The 13,453-nt window shown below is 36.6% G+C and overlaps 1 protein-coding gene across 1 annotated transcript in view; it reads left to right on the top strand.

Annotated features, from left to right (window-relative positions):
* Positions 1–13,453, top strand: part of P2RY10 (P2Y receptor family member 10) — a 63,087-nt gene that overhangs the window by 31,975 nt on the left and 17,659 nt on the right. The gene's annotated exons all lie outside the window — the stretch shown is intronic.

Below are 13,453 nucleotides of genomic sequence, written 5' to 3'. Positions count from 1 at the left end.
AAACATGAATGGGTGTTGGATTTTATCAAATGCTTTTTCTGCAGACTGCTCTTATAAAGGCAAACATTTCATTGGAGCTAGATTACAGTTTCAGAGGTTTGATCCATTGTCATTATTGTGGGAAGCATGGTGGTGTGCAGGCAGACATGATGCTGGAGAACATCTTAGCATTCTACATCTGGATCCACAGGCAGCAGGAAGAGAAGTGTCACACTAAATCTGCCTTGAGCATCTGAAACACCCAGTGACACACTTCCTTCAGCAAACGTTATAAAAGTTATCTTCGTCCAGGCCCTTCTGGCTCTGGTGGCACTCAGAGGAAGGACAGCAGGTTACCAAGAAGAGACTTGATACCCTATGAACATATACAGGGGGAGGTAATCCCCCTCAGGAACAGTCATAGGGGAGGGGAGTAAGGGGAAAATGGGAGGGAGGGAGGAATGGGAGGATACAAGGGATGGGATAACCATTGAGATGTAATATGAATAAATTAATAAAAATACACAAAAAACTTTAAACCCTAACCAGATCTAGCCAATGGTCAGAACTTTCTCCACAGTAGAGTGGAGAGTGGGGTATGACTTTCTCACATACTCTGGTGCCTCACATTTGACCATGTCCCCTGGAGGGGGAGACCTGGTGGCACTCAGAGGAAGGACAGCAGGCTACCAAGAAGAGACTTGATACCCTATGAACATATACAGGGGGAGGAAATCCCCCTCAGGAACAGTCATAGGGGAGGGGAATAAGGGGAAAATGGGAGGGAGGGAAGAATGGGAGGATACAAGGGATGGGATAACCATTGAGATGTAACAAGAATAAATTAATAAAGGAGAAAAAAATGAAAAAAGTTATCTTGTTATTAATGTCTATTTTTTTATAATATTTGAGTTTTAGGCCATAATACAAGATATAATTTCAAGTCTCCTTAGACTTGATATGATTTATTTTGTGGCATAACATCCTGGACAATGTTTCGTGTCTGGTAGAAAGCAATGTGTATTTTGCCATTATTGGACGAACTAGTCTTCATTTCTTTATGTTCATTTCATCTGAAATACCATTCAAGTCTAGTATTTTTCTGTACAATTATTGTTGTACAGAATGCTGAAGGTGCTTTCTATTACTGTATTTCTGCCTCTTTTCCCTTTGCATCTTCTATATTTATATCCTCCAAAGTTGTGTTATTATATATATTTTTTCTTATTCATATATTGAGCTTTAAAGTAAAATTATTTTCTTATCAAGATAGATATACTTATAAAATGGAATTTTAAAAATTATGGGTAATAATATCATTATGAATAGCCTGCATTTCATTTATATGGGCCTAAGTCAATTTTTTTTTCTAGTTAGATCATGTAGTCCAAAATATAGCTTCCCTAAAGGTATAACTAAAGATATATTTGTATTAGTTTTTGATAACTTTGTACAATGTATTTTAATCATATTACTCCTTACCACAGCTTTTTCAAGATCCATTCTTCTTTTTTTTTAACTCATCCAATTTTTAATTCTCTTCCCTTTAAAAAAAATACTACCAAGACAAATTTGTCCATACTGTTGGATGGGAGGCTTCCACTGGAACATGGCCAACCTACCATGGGACATATCACAAAAGAAAATGGACTCTTCCTTTCGAAGTAGCTACCAATTGCCTATAGCTTTTAAGATAGGCATGAAACTTCATACTCACTTTCTCTCTCCAGGTTGGCATTTGTTCTGGATCAAGTATGCTTCATCACAGAGATACAGGGATGTTTCAACATTCAGAAATCAATAAATGTAACCTAGCACATAAAGACTCAAGAACAGAAAGCATACAACCACCTTATTAGATGAAGAAAAGGCCTTTGACAAGATCCAACATCATAAAAGTGCTGGCCTTGAGAATCTAGGGATATAGGGAATATATATCAATAAAATAAAGTCAATATACAGGAATCCCACTGCCACTTTGTTACTTTTTTTCTGGATGTTTATAGATTCATTGGTCTTGTTGTCCTGTATACCTTTACACTTTTGGAAATTCTGCTAGTATTATGTTTTGATTCACTTTATCATTTTGCATCTATTATGGCATTTTGTTATTATTGTGAGACATATAATATCTGATAATGATAGTATTTTCAGCTGACAATGTGACATGCCGTATATGAAAAGTTGTAGCCTTTATCATCCATTTTATAATTTATAACTTTTGTTGTCACATTTTACATCTTTTTATATTATATATTCCTCAAAAACTTATTGTTAATTTAATTATTCATGATTGCTTCTATTATTTACCATTATACTAGAAATATAGATGATTAATTAACTACTATTATAATATTGGAGTGCTCTGAATTTGAGAATGTTTATATTTGTTGCTGAATTTTATATTTTCATATTTTATCATTTCAATAATTGGCATAGTTTTGTTTTCTTTTGAAGAATGCACTTAGGCACCTTTGAAAGCCAGATTTATTGCTAAGTTCCATCTATTTTTTGGTGGATGCAAATATAATTTTTCCTCCATTCTGAATGCAAGTTAATGTATATATTAGTAGATATTAAAAGTTCATATGATGACTTATTTTTCTGATTATATTTAATTATCTATCAGTATTTTATTGTATAAAACCACATTTCTTCAAGATCACTATTTTTAATTCGACTTTCAGTAATTTATAAATTTTCATTGGTTTGAGTTCAACTGGTATCATGATTCTTTGCTGAGTTCCTTTAACCCAGTTACTTCTAAACATTTCTGAGTGGCTTTCTTAGGGAGTCATGTTCATATGTAGATGAAAACAGAAGCTCACTGTGCACGACACTCTGTGAGTGGGTATAGTGGCATAGTCTCTCTGTGCAACTTATCCAATTGTGTTTAATCGTGTACTTAAAATACCTAAGGTGCCAAGGCTTTGGCAAAACAAGTTATTATTGTTCAATGTGAGTGGCTTTTTTGGATACTTATCGTTTGCATAATGGGGGATTTTAGATAAGGGTTTCATTTTTGTTGTTGTTGAGTTTGAGATAACAGAAAGGAAGCCACAGGTGCACTGTATTGTAGGGTGCAGTGCTCATAGTGGTTATGTGCACAGATCCTGAGCTTAGAGGTTGTGGGAGCTACGGCAACACCTGGAACATAAGCTATATGTTTACTCTCTGAAACGTATCTGGATGTATATTACTCACACAACCAATGTCTTTGGTTCTGAGACATACCCTAGTGGCTTGAATCTTGGAGGTAAAGATGTAGCTGTCTCTGGCCTTTGAACACAGCATTGGGAAAGATGGAGGGCTCTGAAACTGTAATTTTGGTTTCAAACAAATAGTACACAGTGGCAACTTTAGGCATCTGGGGATGAACAGCCACATAGTGGTAACCTAAGACACTGGGCTACTGTGGCATGGGAGTGGATCATGTTCTTTGAAGTGAAGTTGAGTGACAACAGGAACTTAAGAATGATAGAGTGCACCTGTGGGTTGGGTGCTGAGAGGCAGTCAAAAACACAGTGCTGACCTTGTTTTATAGTGAAGCAGAGCAGCCCAGTCACTGCCTCTGGAGCCTACTCCATCCAGGGAACCAAAGCACCACAAATGTTTGTCACTGAGGGTAGGGTAGTTCCGCATAGATAATGCTTTGCTTACCTGGGAGTTGAGACAATACATAAGTTTCCAAGGAAGGTACAATTGTTCAATTTAACCAAAACATGAGTCCCTGGGGGGCAGAGTAGTGTGTCAGCTCAAGAACTAACTGTTTTCATTAACTGAGGGTCTGGCTTCTCAGAATGTGAATCACTACATCAGCTAATTGGGCTGTGTATTTGATGTTTCCTTAACAAATATAACTTAAAACTATGTATCAACATTCATTTCTTATGTATACTAATGGAATACAATGTGGTATTGTAACGTGTGTACGCAGCATTGAACTAGTTAAATTTAGCTTTCATTTATCTACCCTGCCCAACACTGTCCCAAAAGTCTAGTAATCAAAATGTAGTACGCATTTATGTGGAGGCCAGAGGTAAGCATCAGATAGAGATCTTCTCTGTTATTCTCTGCCTTATGTTTTGAGGCTAGGTACCTCATTTTTACTAACCTGGAACTCATCAACTTAGCATGACTAGCTAGCCATCAAAGTCCAAGTATTACTTTGTCTCTACCTCCCCAGTGTTAGGGTTACAAGCGTGAACTACAAAACTGAAGGATTGTTTTGTTGTTTTTGTTTTTAAATGGGTGCTGGAGAGCCAAACTCAGGCTCTTGCACTTGTATCATCCATCAAACCCATGAGTTTTTGTTAGTCATCTGTTTATGATTTGCTAAACTCATTCCATGTCTTCATTCTCACAAGTAGTCTTGCAATTAACATGGGGATACAAGTATCTCTTTTGTGTGCTTATTTCAGTGACTTACTATACCATATAGTAATCCATTTTCAGTTTTTGTGAACTGCCATGCATTGTCTCTAATGTACTTAGTTACATCTTCCAAACAATATATCAAAGTTCTATTTTGTTCACATCTTCAAAAGCACTTATTATATTTTTATATCATAGCAATTATAATTGGCACAAGATACTATCTCTCAAAATGACATATGGGTCTATAGTTTGTTCAAAAATATTTTTAAAAACCACTGTGACCACAATACTGTACCAATGAACCTTCAATAACTCTTCAGTACTACCCACACCCACAGTGTTAAGACTGCTCAGTGTAGTACTTAAGTTCCTCCAAAAGTCTCAGTCTTTCTAGACCTTTTCAGTTGTATTAATCATGTACAATAAGACAAACTTTATCAATGTTTTGTAGATTCATAAAACTATTTAATAATCTTTACCCAGTCTTTGTTTCAAGCACCACAATTGGTAGTCCTTCAAAAACTGAAGAATGCACAAACAAAACTGCTAAGATTGAAGTGTTAATATTTCTGTTGGCTTCACTGTTGCCCTTTACCTTACCTCAAATGTAACAGACTTTGGTTGAAAAGTTCTTATCTGGTTGAATTATTTAACATTAAAGATGTAGCTAATCTTTGTATGGCTCAATATATGATGTGTTCAGATTCCCTATTAAATGACTGATTCTACCCCCTTCTTTAGAGGGCCAAAATACATTCCTCATCATTATTTACATTTGACTCCATCCTGCTTCTGTGTCTTGGTTTAGGCCTCTGTCTTCACACATATGTAGTTTAAGATGAGAAGTGGTTACTTTCAAGATTTGGTTTTATTTTGTTTTGCTTAATCACTCTGGTGTGGTCATGTATTTCCAAATCTATCCTACTTAGAGGTTTTATAGCTTCTTGTATGCTTTCTGCCATTTAAATTTTCTCACAAGTCCAATGCCTTCGGCAATTATTTCTTCAAATATTTAATTGAAAAAAATTTTGCTTCTTTTTTCCTTTCTGAAATTCCCATTATGTACACATTGGTTTGCTTAGTAATGCTATGTATTTCCTTCATTCTTTTATTCTTTCTTTTTGTTGTTATTTTACTAACTGTAGGATTGAAATTGAAATATAATCACATAATTTTTCCCTTTTCCATTCATCTCCCCATTCCCTCCTGCACAACGCTCCTTTTTTGTTATTTTTTATTATAATTTATTCATTTTACATCACAGTTGTTATCACCTAGCTCCTATCTTCCTGTTCCCACACTCTCTCCCTATTCCCCTCCCTTATACCTCTGACAGGAGGGCTCTCCTCCTCCACCTTCTGATCACAGCCTATCAGGTCTCATCCAGATAGCCTGCTTCCCCTTCCTCTGTGTGCCTGCAGGGCCTTTCCACCAAGGGAAAGTGATCAAATTTTGAGCAACAGAGTTCAAGTCAGAAGTAGTCCCTGCTCCCCTGACAACCTTGGAGAATGAGTTGTCCATTGGCTATATCTGAACTGGGGATCTAGGTTTACTTCATGTGTTGTCCTTGGTTGGTACAAGAATTTGTTCAGCACCCCCTCTCCCCGGTCCATATCCGCCAGTCTTAATGGTCTCCTTGTGGGATTTCTGAACCCTTTGGGTTCTTCCATGCCTGATTCTTCCATACCACTTTTAGCACTCTGGTCAGAGTCCAGCAGCAAGTCCCAGCAACTGTCCAGATCCCCCACTGGGTGGAATTTTTCAGAAGACATCTATGTTGGGCTAATATCCATTTATAAGTGAGTAAATACCATGTGTGTCTTTCTGGGTCTGGGTTACTTCATTCATTCTGATCATTTCTAGTTCAATCCATTTATCCACAAATTTCGGGAATTCCTTGTTTTTAATAGCTGAGTAGTATTCCACAGTGTAAATGTACCTACAGTTTCCTTATCCATTCTTTGGCTGAGGGACATCTCGGTTGTTTCCAGGTTCTGGCTATTACGAATAAGGCTGCTATGAGCATGGCTGAGCAAATGTCTTTGTTGTAAGGTGGAGCATCTTTTGGGTATTTACCCAGGAGTGGTGTGGCTGGGTATGACTGGTCTTGTAGTAGCACTATACAAATTTCTGAGAAAGTGATAGATTGATTTCCAAATTGGTTGTACAAGTTTGCACTCCTACCACTCCTTTTTCTTTAAAAAGATATTATTTTACATAAACACATAGCACAGACACACATATGCATGTAGAAGTGCACAAATATACAAATACAACTTGCTCAATCCAATTAGAGTTATTTATGATTTCAGAGATGACCAATTAGGGGGCCCATCTCTAGGAAGACTATTTAGATTGGTAATTTCAATCATTCTATCTTAAATTATACTTAATTGTGTTTATACTGTCATTTTTAACATTTTCATTTGACTTGTTTGAAGTTCTTTCTCTACTGAATTTGTGTCTTTAGTCTTTAGTGTGCTATTATTTTCATACCGTTAGGTGATTTTTTTTTTTTTTTACAAAATGATTTTCCTATTTTCCTTGGACCTCTGAATATATTCTAAATGACCCTGGACTAATTTTGTAGACCAGGCTGGCCTTTAACTCACAGTGATCTACCTGCCTTTGCCCTCCTTAGTACAGGGATTAAAGGCGTGCGCCACCGTGACTGGTTTAGGATTCCTTTATTTTTCTGTTTTTCCCTCTGAGTTCCATATTTCTTGTTTCTTCACATTTATCATCTCTTTTTTTCTTTATTGAACAACTACAATTATATAATGTAAGTACTTTAGGAATTGAATTGTTGCTACTTATCATAGTGTATTCTTGTTGCTTACACTTCCGTTTCATTGATTTCAGTTTGATTATTTCTCGCTGTTATTTGGGGGGATATTAGTCCTTTTTTTTTTTCATAGAGATTTCAAGTATATCATCGGGGAGTCCTGAAGGAATGGAGAGAGAGAAACTAGAAGGAAAGGTGGAAAGGGAAAGCAGGGAAGAATGAGAATGAGGGGACTCTGGGTCTTCACAAAATGGCCGAGTCCCAGGATGTGAGTTTGTGCTAGGAAGAAGGCATGTTGCAGGCAGTTAAGCCTGGAAAGACAGACATGGAGGATTGGCAGGAGGGTGAAGATCCCCTACGTGAATTCCGGTTTCATGTGGCAGCTTTGGATCTCTGGTAGGGAGAGGTTCTAGTACAGTCAGAAAAGGTTGGCAACAAACTAGAAAGAAAGGCTGAAAGGGGCCACTAGGAAGAACTAGGGGGACCCTGGGTCCTCACCAAGTGTCAGAATTTTTCTAATTCAGCCTGTTAATCTGCTTTCTCTTCGCATAACTAAAAATATGAGGTTGATAAATTATAAGGAAAAGAAAGAAACTTTGGCTCATGAATGGCTTAAAAGTACAAGAACATATGCTCAACTTCCAGTGAGAGCTATGGGCTGCTTCAACGTTCCGAAGTAAAAGACAAAATAAACACAACATTTGGAAGAGAAAAAGGGTGGACTATAAGTTCTTTCATTAAAAAGGCATTTGTTCTATAGTGAGGACTCTGCCTTCATGAGCAAAGCACCTTACATTAAGCATCTCTTCATATATACTCTGTTTGATGGGAAATTTCAGGTTCAGACAGATCAACTTTTGGAGGATACAATTTATCCACTTAGTTAGCCAATAATTTTCTGCAGACTAATTCATGCTATTAATGTGTCACTTGAGAGCCATTCAATGAACAGCTAAACCAATGAATTTTAAAGAAACACAGTAGAAATGGTTCTCTGGTATTTTAGGACACACATTGCAACTAAAATGATTTGTCTATTTCTGAATTCAATTTTAATATATTCTATAAAGTCTATTTTGTTTCATTTTGAAAAATAATGTATTTTATGGAGTAATTGCAATGTGGATTCTGAAAAAAGTGAGGATTTTCCTATTGTATTTTAAAAATATTTATTGTGCCTTGTTCTTTCAATGGATCTCTCAGTGACAAATTAATAATGTGAATTTGTCACTATGAAATTATTGGCTAAGCAAGTATAGAGTGTGTCCTCTGAAGTTTTATGTGTCAAAACCTTTATACTTTGCAGAAAAAGGGAGGGGCAGATTAATTGCTTTTCTGCTGCAAAGAGAGATGCTGAAATGAGATTACTTTACAAAATAATGAAGACTATTCTTTGGCATCTCTGTAACCCTTTCTGATGTCTCACTTAACAAAGACAGTTTATCACTTATGTTTTTAACCTTCAGTCTGTTGTTTTTTCTGTAAAACTTCAGAAATATTGTCCCTATCTCATTTCAAAACCATGTTATCTTGAGGAATGATAAATTCATTAATTTGAACAGATTAATAAATATTCTATTGTGAAATATGATAACTATCAAAAGATAGAATACAAAGAAATGAATAACTTATTTGGATCCTAAATATTTTTGTTTTTGTTGTTTTTTTTGTTTGTTTGTTTTCAGATGGGGGTCTTTCTTTGTAGCACAAGCTGTCTTGGAACTCACTATGTAGAGCAGGCTGACTTTAGACTCACAGAAATCTGCCTCCTTTTGCCCCCCTAATTTGCTGAAATTAAAGGTTTGTACCACCATACCATGCCTTGGATCCTAAATAATTTCTAAGAGTAAAATAATGTAAATTAATCAATAAATCAAACAATGCTACTTGTAGGTAACTGAAATTCTCTACGTTTGGACTCCATATCCTTGTGTTATCAGTGCCATTTCTAAAAATTATTTTAGTATGTGAGTCACTTGAGCCATTTTTTTATTATTCTATTACCAAATATTAATTGCCCAAAACAATGAATTTCACATTTTATGCGTGTCCTTGTTCTTTGTAAATAATCAAATATTTTACAAAATCTAGATGTCACAAGTAAGGTAAAGTATGCTATCCATCTTTGCACATAAAACAATCTTCTGTAAAACAACAAGAACACAGTGCAAAGATATATGTTTCAAAAGAAAGCTAAACTAAATTGTTTGCAATGAAAGGTGTTGAAGGAATATTGTCTTCATCTGTTGTGAAATTTTCCCAACTACCAGTTTCATTGACAAATGCATGCTTTATTTATAAAATAAGAAAGTTAGACAAGGTGTAGCATTATTGTCCTCAGTCCTTAGCATTTTGCTTATTGTTCATTACTTTGGATGATTGGAAACCAAAAAGACTATCCAGAATCAAGTAAACTTTAGTCATTCTGGTTGATTTACACTGCATAGGCCCAACTGGTCAGTTGTTTGTCTTAATGAAATATTTTCCCCTGAAAATCCTCTGAAATAGATTTCATTAGATTTCATATCCACTGAAACTACTTCTCTTCTTATGACAGGAGGTTCCTCATAGGGGGGCCTCAAGAAGTGTCCCTGCGCTAATAAATATCTCTGAAACAAGCCTTTGGGGCTCAGGAAAATTAACCTCTCTTCCAGTTGTTAATCATATTTTTCTTCCTGAAAGAAGACACTTCAAGGTACAATTCAAAAACCTTTAATGGAAAATATGCAAAAATTGGCTCCCTTCAAATACTGATTTATTCCTTTTCATGAAGGTTCATTTCCTCTTTCATTTTACTGATTACAGGTTTAAGAGCCCTTTAGAGAAAAATAATTCTTTCGAAATTACTGTTCATCTTCATTTGTACTGTTGTTGCCATAATCCTCATGCTTATTATCTTATACTTAAATTACTAATATATCCTCCAAAAGAGCTTTCATCATTTAGTTTTGCCTTTTAAGAGTTCTTTTATGGAGTTGTAGAGGCAAACAGCTTTAGGTCAGAATCTTGCCTCTCCTATTTACGTGTTTTTCCATCTTCAGAAGTTACTCTTCTGTGTTTCAATCCAGTAATGGATAAGACAAGAGATAATATCAGTTCCTACTTGATAGGAAGGATTCAATGAGATGATAAGCATAAATTGGGTATAATTCTGACAATACACCAAAAGTATTCATAATACTTTTCATTCCCCCGTCTTGGTTCTGTTAAAAACCTACCTCATAACTTCCTGGATCTAATTAATTCTATGCTCTAAGATGTAAAATTTGTCTACTGAGCATCCAGAACTTACATATTTTGCCAAACAAACTCATACTGTAGTCACACAATTTAATATCAAATTATATACTATGCTATACTTTCTAGTTAATTTTAGGAATGATCAACCTGTCATAAATCAACTCATGGAGAACAGAAGTTGCATTTTATGCTTCTATCTTTACTTATTGAATGCTACTTTTAGAAAGCCTAAAATCATTTGAAGCACTAATTGTAAACTTTCCCCAGCCTAGGGAGTATATGATGTAGTAAGCAAGAAGGAAGGAAGCACTCAGACTGATGGGTAAGATGAGTCAACTATAGTAAATTTAGACTATTATGCCTGGGATATTGACACCCAGGCCACAAAGTGCACTCAGCAACTAGTTACAGATGATTGCTAAGTTATTAGTTCTTTTACTTTGTCTACAGCTTTCTTCCTTTTAGATGACTTCCAAAGTTAACTGAATTCAAATGTTTTTGCCTGAATTGAGTCACTAATTTCTGATCTGTTCCTCTCCTTGTTAGAGCCAATGATAGACAAGGCTACTTATATATAAGAGAGAGGTGAGGTCAGTAGTCAAGTTTTCTTCTAGCAACATTAAGAAGGTGTCTGTAAAATGACTGTGGTATGTGGTGACATTGGTCACTTTTCAGGAAGGAATTTCTTTCTCCCTCTACCCCAGGCTTTGGCTTCAAAGTTTAACAGGTCTGAGAAGGATAATACCCTAGAAAACTGGCTCACACTACTCAAACTCGCAAGGGACAGATTTGTATCATGACGCCAATTTAATAATTTATAGTAGAGAAGAGAACTGCCAAATGGACTGAGATGTGTGTTGGCCTGTCAACTTAGTCTCTTTTCTGTAGGGATGCCAAGTCAAAAAACTAAATTAACAACAGATTGAAGCTGGATACATCTATGAAATCAGAATTAATAAGAGTACTGCAAGGTCAAGTTTGTTTCGTTTACATAGTTTAGCCAGGAAGAATACCCTATCCCCTTGCCAGTTCTCACAAGTCATGGTCATATCATCAATCAGCCCAGGCTCTTAGTTTCCAATGCTAAAACCATTTATTTTTCATACCTCCATGCCCCTGTGATTTTTATTGGACATCCCTGAGTACTGGGCCTAGCTCCATCTAGGTCTTTACTGGTTCTGGTTTTATAAGATGTGTTTGTTTCAAAATGAACTATTGCAGATCCAGTATGCCCTCCTACAAAAATACGGTCTTCCATTTCCTTCTTTAATCAGTGTTATCTTTGAATCAAAAAGCTACTCTTTGACATAACCCACAAGTATTTATGTTTTTCTTCTTTACTATGGTTATTACAAAAAAGTCTCTGCAGCTCCAGGCTAAAAATTTTGCATGTGGTTCTTTTATATGCCTGTAGAGGTTTGCACTACTTTTTAAACCTTGCTTCTCAGAATTATTCTGAAACTCAGCTGAAAGTGCTGTTTCTAATTGGTGATATTTATTTTCATATTTCTGAAGATCCTGTAGACACAGTACAGAATCATTACACTCTTATTACACTAGATGCATACTCTACAATTAATTGTACTTTTCATTTATTTACATATGCATTCTTTGGGCATTTATTTATTTACCTCTTTCCTCCATTTTCATACAAACAACATTCATGAAAATGCTTAGTTTGGAACGCAGAGATAATCTAGACATACATACTAAAGGCACAATAAATACACAAAACAACTAAACTATACATTAAAATGTCAACCTAAAGATAGATGGATCAAGATGAGGATGATCTAGATTGGGTGGAAATTTTTTTCTTTTCTCTATTTTAATTAATTTATTTATTCACTTTATATCTAGGTCATAGCCCCCTCCCTCCCCTCCTCCCAGTCCCACCCTCCCTTCCTCCTCCCCTCTACCATATTCCTTAGAAAAGGGGAGACCCTGCCCCTACCCACTTGCCTCAGGTCATCAAGTCACATCAGGACTGAGTTTGTTCTCTTTCCTTGTGGCCTGGCAAGGGAGGCCCATCAGGGGGAAGTGATCAAAAAGCAGGCAACAGAGTCTGTGTCAGAAATAGCACCTGCTACTCTTACTAGGGAACCCACATGAAGCCTGAGCTGCCCATAGGCTACATCTATGTAGAGGACCTAGGTCTAGTCTATACGTGGTCCTTGGTTGGTGCTTCAGTCTCCACAGGGCCCTCTGGGTCTTGGTCAGTTGGCTCTGTTGATCTTCTAGTGGAGCTCCTGTTACCTCCAGATCCCTTTCTTTTCCATCATCCTCCATTTTTCCAGTAGGCTCCCTATGCTTTGCCCAGTGTTTGGCTGTGAGTCTCAGCATTTGTTTCAAACAATTTCTGGGTGGAGCCTCTCAGAGGACAACCCTGATAGGCTCCTGTCTGTAAGCATAGAGTATTGTTAATAGTATCAGGGATTGGATCTTTCCCATGGGGTGGGTCTTGATTTGGGCCAGACATTGCTTGGACACTACATCAATATCTGCTCTATCTTTATCCCTGCATATACTGTAGGCAGGGTAAGTTTTGAATCAAAGTTTTTGTGGGTGGATTGGATTGGTGATCCCCTCCCTCCACTAGGAATCTTGTCAAGTTAGTGGGTGTCCTCTTCAGTCTCCATTACCACTACTACTAAAAGTCTCAGCTAGAGTCCCACTCATATTTTCCCAGAGGCCTAGTAATAGCTAACTTAGGTCTGCAGCTTGTTACAGAGATACCCCTGCTTTTTTTCTGCCTGCCTTCTGTCCTCCTGGCCCTGCTTTTCCCTGGTCTGATATCTACTCTCATATCTCTCTGCATTCTCTCTCCTACCTTGTTCCCTCTCTTCAACCACAACCTCTGTCTATTTTATTTCCCCTTCTGAGGGAGTTTTAAGCATCCTATCTTCGGTCCTCCTTTTTATTTACCTTCTTTGGGTCTATGAATTGTAGTATGTTTATCCTTTACTAAGTGGTTAAAATCCACTTATCATCAGGGAAATGCAAATCAAAATGACTCTGAGATTCCATCTTACACCTGTCAGAATGGCTAAGATCAAAAACTCAAGTGACAGC

Source organism: Acomys minous (assembly GCF_964271855.1).
Source record: "Acomys minous genome assembly, chromosome: 7".
Lineage (NCBI taxonomy): Eukaryota > Metazoa > Chordata > Mammalia > Rodentia > Muridae > Acomys > Acomys minous.
This window is presented reverse-complemented; position numbering and strand designations above follow the sequence as displayed.